The sequence below is a fragment of the Amblyomma americanum genome, chromosome 1, assembly GCF_052857255.1.
Source record: "Amblyomma americanum isolate KBUSLIRL-KWMA chromosome 1, ASM5285725v1, whole genome shotgun sequence".
NCBI classification, from domain to species: domain Eukaryota; kingdom Metazoa; phylum Arthropoda; class Arachnida; order Ixodida; family Ixodidae; genus Amblyomma; species Amblyomma americanum.
In genome coordinates, this window is record NC_135497.1 from 480,612,087 (window position 1) to 480,634,472 (window position 22,386).

Consider the following 22,386-nt stretch of genomic DNA (forward strand, 5'->3'; position numbering starts at 1 on the left):
ACATTCTGCTTTTGTTTTTGAAGGTGGAAATGGACACATAGTTCGGCAGGTGTCAGCTGCAAATGGCATCTCTCAGCAAATTGTTGAACGCATTATTATGCATCAACAACTGCGCAAGGTGATGAGCAGCAGCTTTCTGTGTCTCCACGAGAAAGAGTTTTGCATGGAGACCTTTGGGTATCCCCGTTTACAGAAGGCTACACATGTTGGCAAGTTGTGCCTTTTAGGCAAGGGAAAAGACGTTGCTCTAAGCGCTGAAGAGCAGGATGCTGTGAATAATCGCTTAGGCACGAGTACATTCACAGCACTTCAGTACGAGCGCTTTGTACAAGCAAAGCAGGTCTTTCATAGCACTGCATACAAGCGACCATCCCGTTCTGACTCAACATTCATCAAAACATGCAGTGGCTCGTACGAGCGCATCGAAAAAATATTATTACTAGAGGCCAAAATTTGCGTCTTGATGTGCAGACCAATAATCATTGCAGACAGGGATGCTGCACCACCGCACATCAAAGAGTGCTTTGTCTCATCTGGCAGAGCACTTAATGAGGTACTGCCAGAGGAAGTGGCTGACTGCTGCCTTTTCATTGAATTTTTGCAGCAAGAAAAGACATTCATTTGCGACTTGCCAAATAGGATAGAAAGGGATTGAGGCTAGCAGCAACTCGGTTCAAGCGTCTGATCACATGCTTAGAGCATCAACCCCATAAATCCCGCAAATGTAATAATCTAAATTATCGTAATTTCTTAAGCTAATAGCACTAACACAAATAGAGTTATACCGGTACCTACGAATAACAAGGCTAGCAGACTTTCATGATCTGAGCATATCCTAACGTAGTCACTGAAAGTTCAAAATCACTCAACTGACAGCGGATTGCTAGCTGTTCCCTCCTATCCGCAAACTCACCTACAAAACGTTCATTTGCTCAAAATTGGAACATGTGCCTCACCCATTTGGAACCTGCACCAAACTTGTCTTATTTACACATTAGAATCAGTGCAAAGCTGTGCAGCCCGGATTATAGTGTGATGTTATGACCACAGCATCAGTGTTTCAGGCACAAAATTGTCGCTCGGCTTACCTCCACTGTCTTTTCATCACACAATTGCCGAACTTTGTCTTTTCCATAAGGTATAGTGTGAGTACTGACTACGGTTTCATCCATCTCACCTATCTGTATGCCACTTCATCTTCCTCACCTGTGTATACTCATCGTCATCACTTGGGCTGTTTGCGGGTTGGAATAAACCTGGTTCGTGAAGTCCTGCCCTACACATACGTGGCGGAGGTGTGGGCTACAATTTGCCTCACTTGCACAAAACATTCCTACTTTCACCAAATAGAACATCGCGTCGTCTTTTCAACAATTTAAGTGTGCAGCATTTACATGGTTCCACTAATGCCTACCATAAACCTTTCTTGCCATCAGCCATAGAACTTTAGAAGTAGCAGTTACCTGCCAGAGCCCATGGCAACTGAGTGCCATCTGAATAAATTCTCGAATCTACTGTTCATCCATACTTGTCATTAGCTGTAATTAACACGCATTGCCTACTACTCCTGATGTATCAGAAATGCACTTCTTATTAACATCTTTTTATGAGTTACTTCTTGCACCCCTATTCGTATTATGAGCACCCTTTTCGATGTTGCTTGTATTGCTGCGCGGGCACAGTGTACATACGTATGTTTGCTTCGCCCTTTTGCATTGCCCTATAATAATTTGCTCGCCTTCTTTTGCTATGTAACCATAATGTCATCTTGCTTTTTTTGCTCCGCATTATGTAGTGCCCCACCTAAAGGCCCTTAAGGGACAATAAATGATGACTTTGATACAGGTTGAAAACATCTGTGGAGATGTACTGGCATGTGTTTTTGCCAGTGAATGTACAATAATAGTTATTTATATCCTAGTGGAGCAGGATTCACATATGCTGATTGGTGCTTATTTGTAGAAAGTACACAACAAAAAACCAATACCTAAATGTGGATTCAGCTGAAATACTGTCCCGCTGTGTCCACACTTCATGCAATTTTTTTCCTTTCTCTTGAGATCTGTATAGTAACTAGTGAAAGCTGTAAATAGTCTGAACATAAAGTATATTTTTATGTTTGCATTTTAAGTGGACAGACTGTGTGCAAACTGTCCTGCATGATTATATCTTTACTGATCCATTTGCTTTATATATAGTGCATTACAAAATATATTTTTGAAGCAAATCTATCCCTGTCTTTATACATGCATGCTCCAAATAAATTTGAAATTTGTCGATTGTTTATAATAGCAGATGTACACACTGTAGTGCAATAAATAACAGTGTATAGCAGCTCACTTTTCTAACAAATTTTCGTCACTTCAGGGCGCCTAGTTCTGACAGCTGTTCTCTGAGGTGTAATAAAGAAAAGAAAATGGACCGCATATCGAATGAATTATTCTGAAAAATTTTACTTCCCAAAACCTGGAAATGCAATATTTTTTGCCATACAGGGTATAAGCATGCCAGACCACGCTTTTCGCGTTCATTTTCTTACTGTTAGGCTGTATACCAGTGCAAAAAATTTGGAGTTGTTTTCATGGTCCATACATATACACGTTTTCCTGCCGATATAGTACATTGCACGGTACCACACTAGAAAAGCTTTGCATACATACTATTAAATGTCTTCACCCATTGAAGTTATCTTCGAACGATTATTCAACAGTTGATTGAGCAATAAAAGCACAGTGTAGACAGCCTTAAAAGCATACATACAGCTCAAAGGGGCATTCACTGCTGCGCAAAAGCCGTGTTTGTGGCCTTTTAAGGTGCTTCGCGTTGGGTGAAGGTGCGGTTATGCATGCGGTGAGGCCTTCGCGCGGCTCCTGCTTTTCTTGGTGGTATTGCAAGCGAATTGATAGGCTTAGCGGAGCGTTTAATTCTACCTTTGAGCAGAATATTTGTTCACCTAACTCGAAAACGACGCTGTGTTGCTGCTGCTTTCTTAAAATTAAAAATTTTGATGTCGCTATAAAACAAGCCTAATTTAATTTATTGAATTAAAATTGAAGGTTCCTGTTTCGCTTTCGCCGTCAAATCCACGCTAGCCATGCACCCACGGCATCGCGGCACACCCGGCATCGCGCCGTTCGCTGCCGTGCACGAGCCGAATTCGTGGACTTAGCCGTCGCTGCGGTAGTGTTTTTTACGAGTCCGCCCGCACTTTGGCCGCAAAGATTGCTTGAAACGTGTTCTAACTGCCTGGAGACAGCCCCCGAGGCTCTCGGGGTCTGGTCGGCCGGCCGCTTTCGTATGATAGCGTACTCTGGGTGCACGATAGCGTGCACCCAGGGAGCGCATATATGTTCGTATAGTCCTCGCCTCTTCGCTCTGTGCCAAGACGGACCTGCCAGCGGTCCTCTCGACCAGTATGTGCCTGCCGTGCTCGTTGCCTCTACGAAAAACGAAATCAGGCTTGATCGCTTTGAGGTCGCCGCGGTGCTCCAAGCTGACTTCTTGTAGTGAAGTCCAAGCGCGACACTTAGATTTCTGCATTCGGGGGTAAGCTTTCCGAAGTCACAGAGTGCACCGCGTTTCGCGCTTCGACATCCGGGTGCGTCAGCCCTCTGCAAACCACGCAGGTTGCCTCGCATGATCGACGAACACATGACACCATCGCTCACAGCTAGCAGTCTACACTCCCAGTATTATGCCAACATCCGCCATGAATGAAGTTTCTCCAGCAGTTGCTGCCACCACGTTGCCACGAAGCCAGCTCACGGACGAAATCCATTATATGTTGCCCCTAGCTTGTGCTGGAAACCGCCATGGCCGCCGATACCAGCATCATAGTGGTCAATATAGCGCCAGCGTCCATGACCGTACCACTATTTTGCCACTATAGCCACCAAGAATCCACTCTGATTCATCTATAGCCACCAAGAATCCACTCTGCTTCCTCTATAGCCACTAACCATCCACTACGTTTCCGCTAAGGCCCTCGGTAGGATTTCCGATAGGGCTGACACTGTTCCGTCTTCGAATCCTGCTTGCACAAGAATGTAATCAGGGGGATCGTCTGATTTCAACTCTGTCGTAGGTTGTGGCAGTCGACTTAGGGCGTCGACATGCAGAAGTTGCTTACCCGGTGAGTACTGGAGCTTCTAACGGAAACCTCCAAGGAACAGAGACCAACGTTGTATGCGAGCGGCTGCCAGCGATTGGGTCGGTCGATCTGCCCTCAGCAATCCGAGGAGGGGCTGGTGGTCGGTAACAAGGGTAAAATCCCAACCTACGAGAAAATTCCGGAGCTTTGTTATGCCAAATACAAGGGCAAGGGCTTCGCATTAGAGTCGAGACTAATTCCTTTCAGCCTTTGTTACGGTTCGCGAACGAAATCCGATGGGATTGTTCATTTTGCCATATGTGTGGAATAAGACGGCACCAATCACATGTTGCGACGCGTCACACTTCAGCTGGAGGTCTGCAGCCGGATTTAAATTGGCAAGTACACCTGCCCGACGAAGGCGTTCTTTAGCTTGCATAAATGCTGCCTCCGGCTCAGTTTCCCAAATCCATCGTCTGTTCTTCTCTAGCAGCTTGTACAATGGTGCAAGGATAAATAACAAATTCGGCATGAACTTTGACTAAAATGTAATCATGCGCAAAAATGCGCACAGCTACTGCACATTTTACGGACAAGGAGCTGGCATGATTGCTACCATATGCTGCTCTGTCCGATATAAACCCTGAAGGTCAAATCGGTGACCCAAGTAGGAAACCGACGCCTGGCAAAATTTGCATTTGTCCAGTCTGAGCTTAACCCCGTGCTCCCGGAGACGCTCGAGAACAAGCCTTAATGTATTGTTGCCGCCGTGTTTTTCCGATATCAGTAAATCATCGAGGTAAGCCTGGACACCAGATATGCTTTGTAATACAGCGTCCATTTTCCGTTAAAAAATTGCAGGCGCGGAAGCTGTACCGCAAGGCAAGCGGCTGTAGCAGAACAACCCCCGGTGCGTATTGATAACGCACAGTTTCTTGGACTGGTCATCGAGAGGGATCTGATTATAGGCGTCACGCAGGTCGAGCGTGCTGAATTGCTCGCTACTATAAAAAGACGGAGATATGTCATCAATAACAGGTAGCGGGTATTGCTCCAGCTCGCATGCAGGGTTTAGGGTTACTTTGAAATCTGCGGAAATTTGAACGGTGCCATCATTTTTCAGTACCGGCACAATTGGTGTAGCCCATTGTGCGTGTGTTACAGTGGACTACACTCAGATGATTTCAAGGCTTTCAATTTCTTTGGATACCTTGTCGCGCCAAGCAAATGGAAGAGAACGGGCGTTACAGAATTTTGGTGTGGCTCCTTTAAGTTGAAGATGCACTGGTGGTCCGTCTGTCAGGCCCAATTCTGCGCTGAAAACATGTTGGAAATCTGAGATCACATCGTCCACAGTTGATGCACAGTTCTTCCCGAAGCTCTCCCCAAGCTTCGCACCGATGTTCAGGACTGACGACCCGGCGTTGCTGCGTTTTGATATCAAGTCGTGTCCGCAGAGGCTTTGTCCTGAGCAGTCGATAACAATTAATGAGCCCTCGACGATAGTCCCGTTGTACGAGACAGGTATATCCAACTGCCCCACTACTGGCAAGATCCCTAGGTAACAGGAAAGTGTTATGTGGCATGGTGACAATGGAGGCCACTGTTTCTTGTGCTGCTAAAAAAGGTGCCTAGGCACAATGCACACAACTGAACCAGTATCGATAATCACCGGTATATCGCTGTCACACCACGTGAACTTTCGGCGAATCGAAGGTTCCAACTGAGATTTCCGAGACGCAACCAGAGTTCAGATGTGCATGCTGTCGGTCGCGTCATCCAAGGTTTCCTCTGTTACATTTAGGGCTTGGCTTGACCTGCTCCGAGCATGGGTTTTCTGGCGTTCCGTGCTGACATAGCAAAGACACTTTTTTCAAGGCGCCCGAACCTGCCCCCAGCGGTAGCATCGAGCTTTCTTCCAGCTACACGCGTTTCTATTGTGTCTTGTGCTTCCGCACCGTACACGCAATAATACCAGCTCCCCGCAGGTCCATCCGCAGAAGCTTATCTTCATTATGGCTGTCAAGTCCGAAGAAATCGCTTTGGCGTCCTTTTCTGCTGCCTCAGAGCTAAGCGCTATCGCTTCGGCTTCCTTCAGGGTGAGGTCTGTTTTCGCCAGCAGCTGCTGTTGCAGGGCGCTTGACCTGACGCGGCATACTATCTCGTCGCGAAGCATTCTACCGAGCATGCTTCCGAAGCTGCAGCCATCTGCTATTTGACGAATTTCAACAATCAATTTATGAACAGACTCACCTTCAAACTGGCGCCGGTTGAAAAAGCGGACGCTCTCAGTTATGTGGTGGCGTTTTGGGTCAAAATACGCACTTAGGACTTCAATTACTTCTTCGTTCTTCAGCGCTTTAGGCTTCTTCGGTGCAACTTTCCCTTAAAGTACTTGTATTGTGCATGTGCTCAGTGCAGACATGAGCAACACCCTCTTCTTCATTGAATCTATGATTCCAGGTGCTTCAAAGTAGGCTTCAACTTTCGTAAGATACCCCCTCCAGTTGTCCCTGCAGTCGTTATACTCGGGAAGCTGCTTATGTGCCATGGCCGAAATGGTTGTCTCCAGCGGCTCCGTCTTGACAGTCGTTTCAGGTTGGCTCTCGTCGCGGGGTTCGCATTGAGCTCGTCGCCACTTTTACATAGCAAGTACGCGCATTGCGCGTGCCGTGCTTCCATGGAACACAGACGGACGCTCGGGATAGAAAAGCCGTTATTCGTACCGACCAGCGAGGTTATATAGGCTGACCGGTCGAGGGTGAGGGGAGGAAGGAAAGAGAGAAAGCGTGAGAGACATGCGCTTGGTGTTCGCCACAGTGATAAGGCAGAGCGTTTACAACAGTTTACGTAAGAAATCAACTGTCAGTAAAGCCTAAGAAAGCACTCCTGAATGAAATTTCCACCTAAGTGGAAAATGAATTCCCTATTTTTCTGGAGAGAACACGCTTTAAATGAAATTATAAGAAAAAGAGGCCGCACAGGGTAACTGAACCAACAGCCACCGTATGTCGAATGAAGTACACATAACTGCGTGAGACTTGGATTGGGCATTTGTTATTAAGCACCTGCTGACGCTATGCAAAATTTTTCAAACGTAGTGCCGTTAACTCGCCATCGCGGTTAGTATCTCTGTAACGATTAAACAGATATTACAAAAACTCAGGAACAGTATGTTACACTGATAGCAGGAATTCGTCATAGCCGCTTCTAGTTCCAATGGCTGCTGATACGTGGCGCAAAGCTTTGAACATTCAAAATAGGTTTTCGCAATTATACGTGACCTATAATAAATGAAGACGAAATAGCACCTCCCATTTATGCTCGATAGGCCTCTGGACTTAGCGGCACTGGCTGGAGGCAGTTCCGATCTTCTGGTAACGATTCTACTACGTTTCTTATTTGGAGCCAACATGATAGCGCGCATTTAGCAAGCGGGAATTCGTTTTATAAAAATGTCAGAGGTCACATATTCTCCCATCTTCAGTGCGCTTTGCATTCCGGCATTTATTAAGCAAGAATCAATCCAGAAAACAGGCCGTTTTGGATTTTTCAAACGAATAGGCAATATTGCCAAACAAGGATTGCAAATACCCGCTGCCTTCCTGCTTGGAATATCAGCTTCTTCCCCAGCCGCTTTTCATAGCACGTAGCCCGGTGTCGGAATGTAAATCATGGCCAATGGATAATTCGTGAAGATAAACTAAACCCTCAGGGTGCTGCTGCGGTGGTTCAGTGGTTATGGCGCTCGGCTGCTTATCCGAAAGACGCGGGTTCCATCCCGGTCGCGGCGGTGGAATTTCGATGGAGGCGAAATTCTAGAAGCCCGTGTACTGTGCGATGTCAGTGCACGTTAAAGAACCCCAGGTGGTCGAAATTTCCGGAGCCCTTCACTACGGCGCCCCTCATAGCCTGAGTCTCTTTGGAACGTTAAACCCCATAAACCAAATCATCAACCCTCAGGGAGTGCGACCAAGTTGGTAATGGCTGGTCCCAGGAGAGGAAACTGACCAGAGAGAGGGTCATATTGGCAGATTGTGTGCTATTAAGAGACCTGCAAAGTTGTGCGAACAGACCAGCTATTCAGGGCATCGCAACCTGAAGTATTACTGAGAAAAAACTGAACTGAAACTCCGGACATATACAGTCAACAGTGAAACACCAGCTCATCTGGATTTTGGCGCCGCCGCTTGCCACTTTTTCAGTGTCCCTCTTAGTGCAAACGTCTAAACAGGCGTGTTTTAATGGGATGCACTCCCATACTTCATAAAAGGGCCAATGCTTCCACTGCCGCCTCCGCTAGGAGACGTCTATAATATCCAATTTCTTTTAAACGAAACACAGGTGTATTCGTTTTTTCTAATATTGCGTTTTGCTCAACAAGCGCAACCAAATGCAGGCAGACTCTCCAGACTTGACCGTCATTTTAGCATTTGGGGCCTCAACTAATAAGCACTACGTTAAGTGGACATGTGCACTTAAGTGGCCACTACCAGAATACGTGCCCAGGAAGTATTTCACTATTATGAACCGAGTATAAGCACCTCCGACAATTGGTGCTTTGGGAACGCGGCAAGAATGTGGTGAGTACATCATATAATTCCTTTCCTCCTCGCTGCATAATTCCTCCTCGCTGAACCTACTATTTAGAGGAATTCCAACTCTCAAGCAATTTTTCGATTAAAAAAGCATTCCGCTAGCATCAACCACTTCGCGGTGAAAGCAAACAATCATTCCAAACTTCGATAGGCGCCTTTGTCAATGGTTCGCGTTAGCGCAGCGCTTTTCACAGGGTCAACTAGACTTGCCTGCGACATTGTTGTGTGATGCTTTCAGGTAGAATGAAATGTCATATTTGGCAATTTAAACTCGCTGGCGTACATTGTTTGTACCAATTGATGAGACTGGTGATCGGAGTTCTCATGCACAAGCGACGGATGATCCTTCTGCCAGTTGTTTTCATTCCTTTATTCTCGGCGAATATTTCCTCGTTCTCCCTCCACGCTCCTCGTCGCCACTGGTTAATTATGAATGAGGAAGGTGCAGCGGCGTATCTTAAATAAGGAAAATTATAATCAGTCATAGTCACTGTTGCATTCAAGCGTGCACAAAGGGACACGTAGCAGAGAAATGGCGACCACTCGTGCAGGCTCCTGCACTGACGTGCTGCTCCTATAATGAGGCCGTCTACGTGCAGTAATGCTAGTTTTGGTCATGGCCCTCCTTCCGTTCCTTTAGTTTTAGTGCCAGTTCTGATAATCGCGCGTCTTAAGTTCGTTTTTTGCCGATACATGGCCAACAACTAAAACTTGACTGCCATGTGAGTGCTGAGTTTTTCGGTGCGTTTGGTGTTGTGGGATATGCCATGCAAGTTTTCAGTCACAGATGGCTTTCGTTTCAAGCTGTTACAGTGGCCTTATTTCACGCTTGGGTATCATCATCATCATTATAAGCCTGACTACGTCCACTGCAGGGCAAATGCATCTCCAATGTCTCTCCAATTAACCCGGTCATTTGCCAGCTGCGGCCAACTTATCCCCGCAAAATTCTCAATCTCATTCTCCCAAGGAACTTTCTGCCGCCCTCTGCTACTGCTGCCGTTTCATGGAATCCACTACGTTACCCTTAAGGACAAGCGGTTATCTTGCCTTCAAATCGCAAGCCCTGCCCGGGCCCATTTCTTACTCTTGATTTCGAGTAGGAATTCATTATCCTACGTTTGTTCCCTCACCTACTATGCCTGCTTCCCGTCTGTTAACGTTACACCTATCCTTTCCTTTTCTAGAGCACGCTGCGTTGTCTTTAATTTAAGCCACATCTTTTTCGTTAGCCCCCTCGGTTAACGCCTGGGTATGATTGTACCCAAAGCAGGTACGCTGTACGACTGCGCTAAACTGAGCAAAAGCAACGTGGATGCATTGCTCTGTTTTTTCGTCGGTGTAATGATTTAGGATGTTGCTAGCAGAATAATCTGTCCGGCACTGCTTTCTTAACTGCGCGCTGCAATGTAGTCGTAACACCGTACCTTTGGGGATTTGCACTTACGTGTGAAGTTTTTTATCGTTGATGCTTCCCTCCCACTGTGCAGAACACATGTTCTGATGAAGAAGGCATGCGGGACAAGGTTCCGCGTCTTTGGGGCTGAGGACGTAGTACCTGTTTTACGCAGTACACGTAACTGAATTCTCTACTGAAGGAGGTAGAATTTTTGTCTTCCGTTTATTTTTGTTTATATAAATGCTCGATAGAGGCATTACTTTACATTGAGCAGGGAAAAATAGTGTAAACTATTAGCGGCTGGCGTTAATTGTTAGCGGTTGCAAGATGATGTCAAGCGCCTGCGGGCCAATGTTTACCACTGGGACGATGGAGTCGTCCACCCCAAGCAATACATACTCCATTCAGTGCGGCGAGCCGAGAAGGGTTCATGTGATTTTGCAGCTTGAATCCGGCACATCGGTGCTTTTATTTCCCCCTAAAATTCATTTTTGCCGTTTCAAACTCATCTCGTAGTTTTAAAAACGATGTCAGCAACACCTTCCACCTTATGCTTTTTTTTCAAACTCCAAAATTTGTCTTTCTTTTTCTGGTCCTCTCCAAGTTAGGATATTTGGTGGTGAGTAACTATGACGGTACTGTCATTTCGCGAAATACGGGCGAGTTTTCGAGGAAAGAAAAAATAGACTTGTTAAAACACCAGCCAGCTGAGAGACGTCTCCGTCACTTTCTGCACTGAGAAATGTATTCCACTCTTTTCCACAAAATTTAAAGTATGAGATACAGTTAATATTGCTTGCCGTTCGTTTGTGTCCATCAGTCTCCAATGCCCTGTAGGCCTTTGACTTATTGCGAAAAAATAACATAAGCAAAGCAGCCAACATAAAAATCAGAGTTTCATGACTATCTGTCCTCTTTATTGTATTGAGGGGTCGAGGTGAGAACGCACTTTCCCAGGTAAAAACTAAAGCTAATATGAGGTTAGTAACTATTGCCAAGACATGACGAATGAAGAGAACTTCAGTTGCCAGAGGTACATTTCACCGTCACCTGAGTTTCCAGTTCGCCTTAATTTCTCTACATTAACTGCAATTAGAGCAGTGTTCTGCAGATGAGCAGATAGCAACATGCACTTCTTATTGATAACTTGTAGAGGCTGTTTGTTTTGCGTTGTGACCTGCCCTTTAGCATATACTCGTATGTCGAAAGCATGTATCCGGTTCTTTGCACTTGAAAGCGTTGTGTGGTGCATGACATGCAAAGTGCTTAACACGTGCTTACACTCTAGTCATGTGTGCTGCATAATTTGTCTTAATTTTTTATTTTGATGCGCTCTCGTGAGTCATATGGCCTGTTCTGCTGAAGACATTGCTCAAACTGTTGTCTTCCTTGTCGAGGCTTAAAAGCTGTCGTATCCGCTTAGGCTTAGAGAGATCGCATCACCATAATCAAAAACGGACCACGTAATTCAAGCCTTCGGCGCACAGCTTTTTTCATTCTTTTTTTTTTCTTCATCACACAAAACAGAGAGCCTTATGCAGGAACAGAAGCTAAAAGCAGGTGCTTCCTGACGAGGCCTCTGACCCTAAACAGTCCACAGCGGTACAGATACATGTCTCCTGTAATCACAAAAAATGAATGAACGCAACATTTGGCACTTTTACATCAATGTATTTATTGCATATTTTGTTGCGCACAATTGACACATAACAAATCACATATAATAAGACGCTACCAAATTACGTGAATAAATCTGCACATATAGCTGTTGTATAAAATCATACAAAAAGGTACAATGAACGTTTTAAATTGTCAGCGAAAGTCAATATTATGGCTTGAAACAACACAAAATCAAAATAAAATAAATTTATAGAGTCATTATGTGTTATGCTGAGTTTTAGTTCGCCAAGTTTGCGTTTAAAAGCTTTGAATTTGCATTAAAACTTTAGCTTACCTTCAAATTTGTTCCAGATCGCCGGTATTTGATACGCCTTTGCTTGCCTTCCTTAATTTCTTCGGATTTTTGGAGTTCGGTGCTTTCGGTGCCTCAAAAGGTATTCAGCGTTTTCGGAGTCAATAATTCCATACAGTTTGTTCTGATATACTACTTGTAGTGCTTTAAATAATATAACTGGTTTGATTTAGGGATGCCCTGTTTCTTAAAGAGAGGAGCGGCTCTTAATTCCTCTGCATTGCCTCGATGTGGTGCAAAGCAGCGCAACATTTTCTTCTGCAAAATAATCAGAAGAAGGACGTTCTGGCGGTCTAGTTGGTTCATAATGAAGAGGATGAGTACAAACTGCGCAAAACAACATGGGACGTAAGGCACACAAAAGAACAGACAAAGCGCAGACTTCCAACTGATTTTGTTTGAGAAAACACAAGAATTATAAGGCCCGCGAACTTAACAAGAAAAACACTATCGCCACAGGGCTCAACGATAGAAAACATCATCAGAATTTTACACGACAATCAGAGCCGGTGTGAAACACGAACAGGCCCTTCTAAAAACTCTTATCTCTTGTCTCGATAGTGACAACGAGGGTGAGATAACGTAGTCAAGAGTTTGACGAAACCTCGTCTGGTCAGGTAGAGGCATAATAAAAACATAGGGTCACTGACCAAGTCAAAATTTTAAAGAAACGTATTGACGTTTCGGAAGCCCTACGGCTTCCTTGTTCACAATGAGGCTTCCGAAACGTCAATACGTTTCTTTAAAATTTTGACTTGGTCAGTGACCCTATGTTTTTATTAGGGTGAGATAACGCAGTCATTACCCTTTTTGGCCATCGGGAACGCCTCGATAACCTCTCTTTCAGTTTTGCTGCGTGCGTTAGAGAGGAAAGCGGTCTTGTCCAGGTAAGGGACGCAGTTGCGGCTGTCACAGGTTTTGCAATGCAATGATAGATTGCTTCCTGTGCCGTTGTGCATTGGCCTTTTATGCTCCAAGGCTCACTCCCTGAAGCACCGGCCAGTCTGGCTGATGTAAACTCGCCCACAAGGTAGAGGTATCTGATAGATAACCTCGGAGACACACCTGGTTAACGCGGCCAGATGATTTTTTTTGTTGCACGATCTGCGTTCTGTTCTTGTTTCTTTCTTTTCTTCCGAGAGCAGGGAACATGCTTTTTTCAGCTTACGAGGCGCCGAAAACAAAATAGGTATTCCGAATTTACCTGCCACCTTCTTGATGTTGTTGGAAAGACAGTGAAAATATGGCATGACGAAGGGAGGGGTCTGTTCTACAAACTGTACTTTTCTTACTGCGTTCTTCAACCTCTGAAGAAGGCCTTCACATGATCTGCAAATTAGTTGCTGAGGGTTTTTAATGTTATGTTCGCGGACCTTATAAAGTGAGCATTTCAATAATGGAATGAAACATGTTAGTTAATTATGGTCAGAGAACTGAAAGGAAAGACCCAATCTGCACTTGAAATATTCATGACTTATAAACAAGAACAACAACTTTTAGAAAAAATAAAACAGCCAAAAATGCGCACACAGGTAAACTGAAAAGAACATAGGAAAGTTTTAGATGCACACAGTGTTCCTGTGCGCGTAAATTAATCACAATGATTTCATTAACTCGTCATCGCCTATCACACACTCATGTCTATCTTGCTCAGGCAAAAATTTGAAAATTGTGAGACACTGTTAGGGAAATATTAAAGGCACTGATTCATCACTCTCATGTGTAGCAAGGTCTCTTTTTATGCTTTTCTAGCGATCGCATCGAACAGTTAAGACTACCGTAGAAAACCAATGAGGAACGCTTTTGACGTTAGCAAAAACTTGAATAGAAAAAAAAACAAATACAAGACTGCCATCGTCTGGTCTGCCGATATATTGACTATAATAGTGAGATCTTGCACTACCTGAAAACATTGAGTTCACAAACGATTTCCAGCTCAAAAATGATTTTTGCCAGAATTGCTGGCTATGAATCAATTGTCACTCGCTAGAACCACAAATTAATACGATATAATATTTTTTACGTAGCCCCCAAATATTTCCGACACGTGGTGCCGACTACTAGAGCGGTAAGGGTTTTTTAACCGAACGAGCTGCATACGCTGCCGCATAAAAAAAGTAAATGGACATGACATTTTAAATTAGCACAATGTTTCAGCTTGAGAAAACGTGAAAAAAAATCGCCTCAACTTACTCTTGTTTTGATGCATTAAAACCGGGTATTATAAACACAGAGGTAAACAGGCCCCAATCTTCTTCTGCCTATTTATTTTTGTAGTCCTGTTGCTCTAAATCGTAAAGGAGTTCTGTTTTACAAATAAGTAATTCGTTCAATTGTAGATTGCTTTTTCACTGTAACATTTTGATTTCTGAGCAACAATGGAGCCGTAAATCATGTCTCCTGACAGTACCAAACCGCTTTTTTTTCTAAAACGTTCCCAGTGCAATCCACCTGCGACCCAACACCGTTGCCCTCCTGGATGTCAGTGCTTTCAGGAGATTATGAAGCCCAACATCGGAGTGTGCCTGGATGCCGTCCTCCCTCTACCTCCTGCTTACAGCAGAGTGCCTACACAAGGCAGGATTGATAGGATGACAAGTGCAAGCTCGCCATAGTCTATCGCTGCTGAATAAAAAAAAATCTGAACAATTCGCATAGCCATAGCTCACTTTTCGAAGCATTTTGTGAAACTCCGCAACCAACGCGCATTAAATCGAAACGTAATAAGCAGCAGCCACACCAACACCATCACCGCAATCAGCCCGTTAGCGCCTCCTGCAGGCCAAGTCCCCTACCATTGATCTACGATGAGGTTGTTTTGGTCCAATGGCGACCCACCTTTATCAGACAAAAGACGCCGCCGCATTTCACGCAATTGCCAGTGCAGCTCTAAAACGCATGTGCAATTGTTTACTTGTTTTTCACGCCTTAACGAATCATACTGTATAGTCTAGTCCTAGTTTTCACCATAGTGATTTTTTAAGTGAATGGACGAAAGAATGTCTAATTGACCTATTAAATGTAATATAGCTCCACAACTCGAAGATATCAAGACGTGACAAAATTTGGCTTATTAGCTCTAAGAGTGAATTTTTTTGTCAGCAAATTATGTGTCTTGCTTGTAAAACTCTTAAATATGTATAATTTTTACCTTCTGTAATTTTTCGCTTGCTTCCCGATAATAAATCATGACTTTAGATTTATTACAGAGTAATAGTTTATTGTTTACGTGAGAGAAAAAAAGAGTGCTTTTCAAAATTACCTAGGAAGCTCACATTTTTTTCTCGGGAAAGTAAATCACACGTAAGAGAAAACATTCTTCACGCTTGTGAGGTAAGTTGTTCTTGAAGTCCTATTAGAGGACATTTAATAGACTGTTCCAGAGTTATTTTTTATGCCATATCGGTATACACGATGCACACACAATGAAAGGCTGAATGTGGGCTCTGGACACGTACCTTCTGTTGTTTCCCTAAGGAACATGGCGATTGCAAATAACACTTCAGATATATCAAGCACAGCGAGATTGCAAGTTGTTTTGCACTAGTAGGCGTTAAAAATTTCAAAAGGTACAACACGTTGAAATGGTCTTATCTCTTTTGTTCTTTTAAGAGCATCAAGTCACCTAGAGGGAACTACACCCAAAAGAGTGCAGCGAACATCGCAATAACAGATGTCACATAACTGACCTGGTTGCAGTTCTTGAATATTTTTTGAAGGGGAGAAAATGCAAGAGAAGCAGTTGAACAGAGAGGCAGGGACTACAAACCCTGAAAGAACAACGGCGGATGGTTTCATGGTTCGGCAAAATAAATCAAGGTAACGTAAATACGTTTCATATAATGGCCGAGAAGGACAGACCAGCAATAAACTAGCCCACACATAGTCACAAACACTATCTCCCGGTACGAGTCCAAGACTAAGCCCACTCCTTAACATCGTGAATCATTCTAAACCTGTTTCAGCGAAGACAACTATCCCCGTAATCTGTGTTCATGCGAGAGATTTCATAATGTTGTGTACATCTCTTCGATTTTTTATGACTTTCGGAAGTGGCTGTAGGTAGCGCAAGAAGCATTTTAAAGCAGATGTACAGCGAAGGGTAAAATTCAGACTTAATAAAAAACGTGTTCGCGCATATTCTGTAGGTTTGGTTTAGAGGGGTTTAACGTCCCAAAGCGACTCAGGCTATGAGAGACACCATTGTGAAGGGCTCCGGAAATTGCGACCATCTGGGGTTCTTTAACGTGCATTGACCACCCACACTATACGGGCCTCTAGAATTTCGCCTCAATCGAAATTCGACCACCACGGCCGGGATCGAACCCACGTCTTTCGTGCCAGCAGCCGAAGGCCATAACCACTCAGCCAGAGCGCCGGCGTCATATTCTATTGGGACCGTCTAGTTCATGCAAAAATATTTTTAAAAAACCCATCGAGTTGTGCTGCGTCGGGCTTGTGAATGCATGATACAAAAACCGCAACCTATACCTCGCGTTATTTTGGGTGATTTATTCGCGAAACCCTACTCTGAAACTTTCGGCAGACAAACTATTTTTCAGACTCAGAGACTTGTAGCGACCGAAAAAATTTTATCCTGAGTGTAACAGCAAATAAAAAGTTCTAAGCATTCACTAGGGTAAGTTACCATGCAGCCAGAACAGATAATTTTTTTGCTTTCAAACGACGCCACATCAGGTAAGGCTAGACTGTACGCGACTTTTGATCTTAGCTATTCTGTTCTCCACCTTTTTCTCAAAACACTGCAAAACTGTAGGGCTCTATCATGGATGAAAAAGATGTCCGTAAGATAAATAGGTGACAAGCAGCTCTTCCTTGTCCTTATATGTAACAGAATTGTGCAGCGTGGCCTCATATAAAGTGACCGAGCTTAAATTACCCACAACATTCACAAAAATGCACGCAGCGTTTTCCGCGCGAGGCAGTACATGGTAGTTGGAAGTTGCGTGGCCTAGTCCCCAGTACTTCAGCATGCCCAAGTAATGCACGGAGAACTTTTAACTGACTTTTGAACTCTTGGCTTCAGGTAATAAATCTTAATAAAAAGCGTCTACATTATTTTGCGGTTTGAGTGTTGAAGAGAAGACGCAATTTAAGTGGCAGATTTGACGATTTTCAGAAACATTCTCACCACGGACGAAAACTGCTCTGGATGAGTAGTTCTGAGCACCACAGCCTCATCACAGCAAATCGTTTATGGCAGAGCCGATGTAACCAACTTGCTATGGGGCTTTTTGTTTAGCGCGAGTGATGTGCCAGAAGCTTGTGAGGAATTGTCAAGGCGAACCAATGTAACGGGTCGCTTTGGGGCTCACAGCGAGAGTGGAGATGACGACCATGCATTGCTTATGTCCTCAATCTCATTATACCTCTTACGGCATATTCCTTATGAGTTCTCATGTGATCTTTTGTAATAGACAGTCTAGGGCGTCTTTCTCACTAGGTCTATCAGACCTCATAGTGATCTTGTGACAAATAAAGTGGAGCTGCAGCTTGCAGTACAATTTCGAAACGCTTTTTGGGAGTATTTTTTCTGACACTCTTCAACAGTCTGCTACTGGCCCGTCACTTATTTATACAAAGCAACTCTTGAAGACTCCTAGGGGCGTACAGCAGTTACAAGAAATGTGAATTTTTTATATTATCTGCCGTGGTTGCTGTGGATTACTTCTCAGTCCCAGCCACAAACCACCTTGCTGTACGGCATTCCGATGTACATTCTTGAGCTCCTCCAACTAAGCGGAAGGAACAATATACTCTCCCAGCTTGGAGGAGGAGGCTTAGCAAAATTTATTGCCGCACTGTACTAAATTGGGAATGGGAGGTGGAGAGGGCTGCTCTGCTGGGTGGCAGTCATTATTGCGGGACGCTATTGGCGGCCGTTGCTGCCTGTGTTCTGAGCTCAGAAAATTTTTTTTTGCGCGTTTAACATTATAATACCAGTTTTCTTTTGATCTACAATGAGGCGAGTAAAGGTTTCCTGGTACGGGCGAGAGATTTAGAAGCCTGTTCCTGCAGAAACGATTGGCACTTTCTGAAGAGAATATCGGCGCATTAACAACAGGAACATCATTTGGTTATCCATTCAATAAGTTTACTCTTTCCTGCTGCTTTTAGAGCACAACCTAAAGCTGTATGTGCAACGCCTTTTTTTAAAATTGCTCTTAAACGCAAAAAGCGCTGGTGGAGAGGTCGCAAACCCCGTGGTCGAAACAGCAAGAGCTGCGGCAAGCAAAACATAAGTTCTGATAATTATATTGCTTTTCAGTACTGTGTGTGCTGTATTTGTTTTCGCTGCCGTATTTTAAACATTGTCGCAGTTATGTAACAAAGAGTAATATGTCAAAAAGTAATATGGCGTAGCTATGTCCCCTGTTTGGCGAATACCTACCTATATATATATATATATATATATATATATATATATATATATATATATATATATATATATATATATATATATATATATATATATATATATATATATATTTATGAAGGAGCCAACAGTCACCGAAACGAAGGTGCATAGAGGAACGTTAATTTTTTTTTTCATTTTTTTAATGTGTTATGCTTATCAGTAGGATAATAATTATTAGATTAATAAATTGCCTAAAGAAAATTACTTATAAAGCAGCAGAAAAAACAACCATGCCGCCGGTGGGATCCGAACCCACGACCTCCGAATATCGCGTCCGGTGCTCTTACCAACTGAGCTACGGCGACGGCTGTCCAATCTGCTGCTCTCGTGGGTATTTATGTTTACTGGGTGTAAGCGAGCCTTGAGAGTATTCACCAGCGCCACCCTCGACCATAGCGGCGGACGTAGCACGTCCTGTAATACCGCGAGCGTGACGTAGAACGTCATCTAACGGCGAGGGCGGAAACTGTGCGAGAGCCCTCTTATGCTACCTTTGGCATTAAGACTGCCAGAACCGAGACCCTCGTTAAGCTATCAGCAGACAAGTTGAAGGAAATGAGGGGCCCGTTTGACAAATTTATGAAGGAGCCAACAGTCACCGAAACGAAGGTGCATAGAGGAATGTTATTTTTTTTTCATTTTTTTAATGTGTTATGCTTATCAGTAGGATAATAATTCTTAGATTAATAAATTGCTTAAAGAAAATTACTTATAAAGCAGCAGAAAAAACAACCATGCCGCCGGTGGGATCCGAACCCACGACCTCCGAATATCGCGTCCGGTGCTCTTACCAACTGAGCTACGGCGACGGCTGTCCAATCTGCTGCTCTCGTGGGTATTTATGTTTACTGGGTGTAAGCGAGCCTTGAGAGTGTTCACCAGCGCCACCCTCGACCATAGCGGCGGACGTAGCACGTCCTGTAATACCGCGAGCGTGACGTAGAACGTCATCTAACGGCGAGGGCGGAAACTGTGCGAGAGCCCTCTTATGCTACCTTTGGCATTAAGACTGCCAGAACCGAGACCCTCGTTAAGCTATCAGCAGACAAGTTAAAGGAAATGAGGGGCCCGTTTGACAAATTTATGAAGGAGCCAACAGTCACCGAAACGAAGGTGCATAGAGGAACGTTAATTTTTTTTTTTCATTTTTTTAATGTGTTATGCTTATCAGTAGGATAATAATTCTTAGATTAATAAATTGCTTAAAGAAAATTACTTATAAAGCAGCAGAAAAAACAACCATGCCGCCGGTGGGATCCGAACCCACGACCTCCGAATATCGCGTCCGGTGCTCTTACCAACTGAGCTACGGCGACGGCTGTCCAATCTGCTGCTCTCGTGGGTATTTATGTTTACTGGGTGTAAGCGAGCCTTGAGAGTGTTCACCAGCGCCACCCTCGACCATAGCGGCGGACGTAGCACGTCCTGTAATACCGCGAGCGTGACGTAGAACGTCATCTAACGGCGAGGGCGGAAACTGTGCGAGAGTACTCTTATGCTACCTTTGGCATTAAGACTGCCAGAACCGAGACCCTCGTTAAGCTATCAGCAGACAAGTTAAAGGAAATGAGGGGCCCGTTTGACAAATTTATGAAGGAGCCAACAGTCACCGAAACGAAGGTGCATAGAGGAACGTTAATTTTTTTTTTCATTTTTTTAATGTGTTATGCTTATCAGTAGGATAATAATTCTTAGATTAATAAATTGCTTAAAGAAAATTACTTATAAAGCAGCAGAAAAAACAACCATGCCGCCGGTGGGATCCGAACCCACGACCTCCGAATATCGCGTCCGGTGCTCTTACCAACTGAGCTACGGCGACGGCTGTCCAATCTGCTGCTCTCCTGGGTATTTATGTTTACTGGGTGTAAGCGAGCCTTGAGAGTGTTCACCAGCGCCACCCTCGACCATAGCGGCGGACGTAGCACGTCCTGTAATACCGCGAGCGTGACGTAGAACGTCATCTAACGGCGAGGGCGGAAACTGTGCGAGAGCCCTCTACTATCCTGCTGATAAGCATAACACATTAAAAAAATGAAAAAAAAATTAACGTTCCTCTATGCACCTTCGTTTCGGTGACTGTTGGCTCCTTCATAAATTTGTCAAACGGGCCCGTCATTTCCTTTAACTTGTCTGCTGATAGCTTAACGAGGGTCTCGGTTCTGGCAGTCTTAATGCCAAAGGTAGCATAAGAGGGCTCTCGCACAGTTTCCGCCCTCGCCGTTAGATGACGTTCTACGTCACGCTCGCGGTATTACAGGACGTGCTACGTCCGCTGCTATGGTCGAGGGTGGCGCTGGTGAACACTCTCAAGGCTCGCTTACACCCAGTAAACATAAATACCCACGAGAGCAGCAGATTGGACAGCCGTCGCCGTAGCTCAGTTGGTAAGAGCACCGGACGCGATATTCGGAGGTCGTGGGTTCGGATCCCACCGGCGGCATGGTTGTTTTTTCTGCTGCTTTATAAGTAATTTTCTTTAAGCAATTTATTAATCTAAGAATTATTATCCTACTGATAAGCATAACACATTAAAAAAATGAAAAAAAAAAATTAACGTTCCTTTATGCACCTTCGTTTCGGTGACTGTTGGCTCCTTCATAAATTTGTCAAACGGGCCCCTCATTTCCTTTAACTTGTCTGCTGATATATATATATATATATATATATATATATATATATATATATATATATATATATATATATATATATAAGCAGGGGCAGAAGGTCGGATGGATCCGGTACAACATAAACGCAATTGAATGGACACACGGTGGAAAAATTGAAATCTTTATTCTAACGTTTCGACGAGGGTCTGGCCTTCGTCAGAGTACCACCATGTGCCCACTCTATGGCATATGTATGTATGTATGTATGTATGTATGTATGTATATATATATATATATATATATATATATATATATATATATATATATATATATATATATCAAGCTTATTTTCCAATGACATGTACAGCAGAGTCACTGAGCGTTATCTGTTGCACCGGTTCATCTGCTTTTGTCTTTCAGGCTTCAAAAATGACAACGCTAGATACACGTTACATATTTCAGTAAAAGTAATTGCGTTCTAAGCCTTTCATTAAAAAAAAAAGACCTATTTACCGTCCTGATTTTAGAAGCCTAAAAGGGCAAAAAGCAGGTCAGTCGGTGCCCCAGATAGCGTTCAGAGGACAGTGCAGATCGTGTCATTGAAAATTAAGCTGGAAAGTATGAACGCAACCCTGCAATGTGGGATTCTTCGGGTTCACCGACCACTGGCCTCATAAAAATGTGGCCGCCGTCTCTTCAGAGAGTGAAGTACGCGGTTGATATAGTTCTGTACAGAAGGCTGGAATTAAACAGATTCAGTTTAGATTCTCTTGTAGGGACTCCTAAGCTAAGTTATTCCCTTTTTCGAATATTGAGGGTGAAAATTGCAATAAATGGCCACAATAACAAGAAATCCTTCCTAACTCTAAGTTACACGGAATTTCATTGAACCGTATAGAAAGTGTGAAAATGATTTTTTAATGTATACACCTAACCTTGACATATTTTTGTGCTGGTAAGCTTCGAATTTCGATGTGACATAACTACGGTTTAAACATAACGTTTATAATACGGCGGATAAAGATACACTTTCTACAACCACGAGGACGTTCTAGCGATACTGGGAGTGCGGCGTACTGTGTTTACTATAACGGTTCGTGCTTGGAGCTGTAGCGAAGGCTTAGGCGCATCAGCAAAGGAACACTGCAGAATTGTCGAAACGTGCGTCTCGAAGCTCTCATCTCGGGATCGAATAGCATGTGAGAGGAACATTGAGACAGAAATGCTGTTTCCTTCGATCATCGTAGGTCTTCGAATAATAACAGAGCATCATATGTGA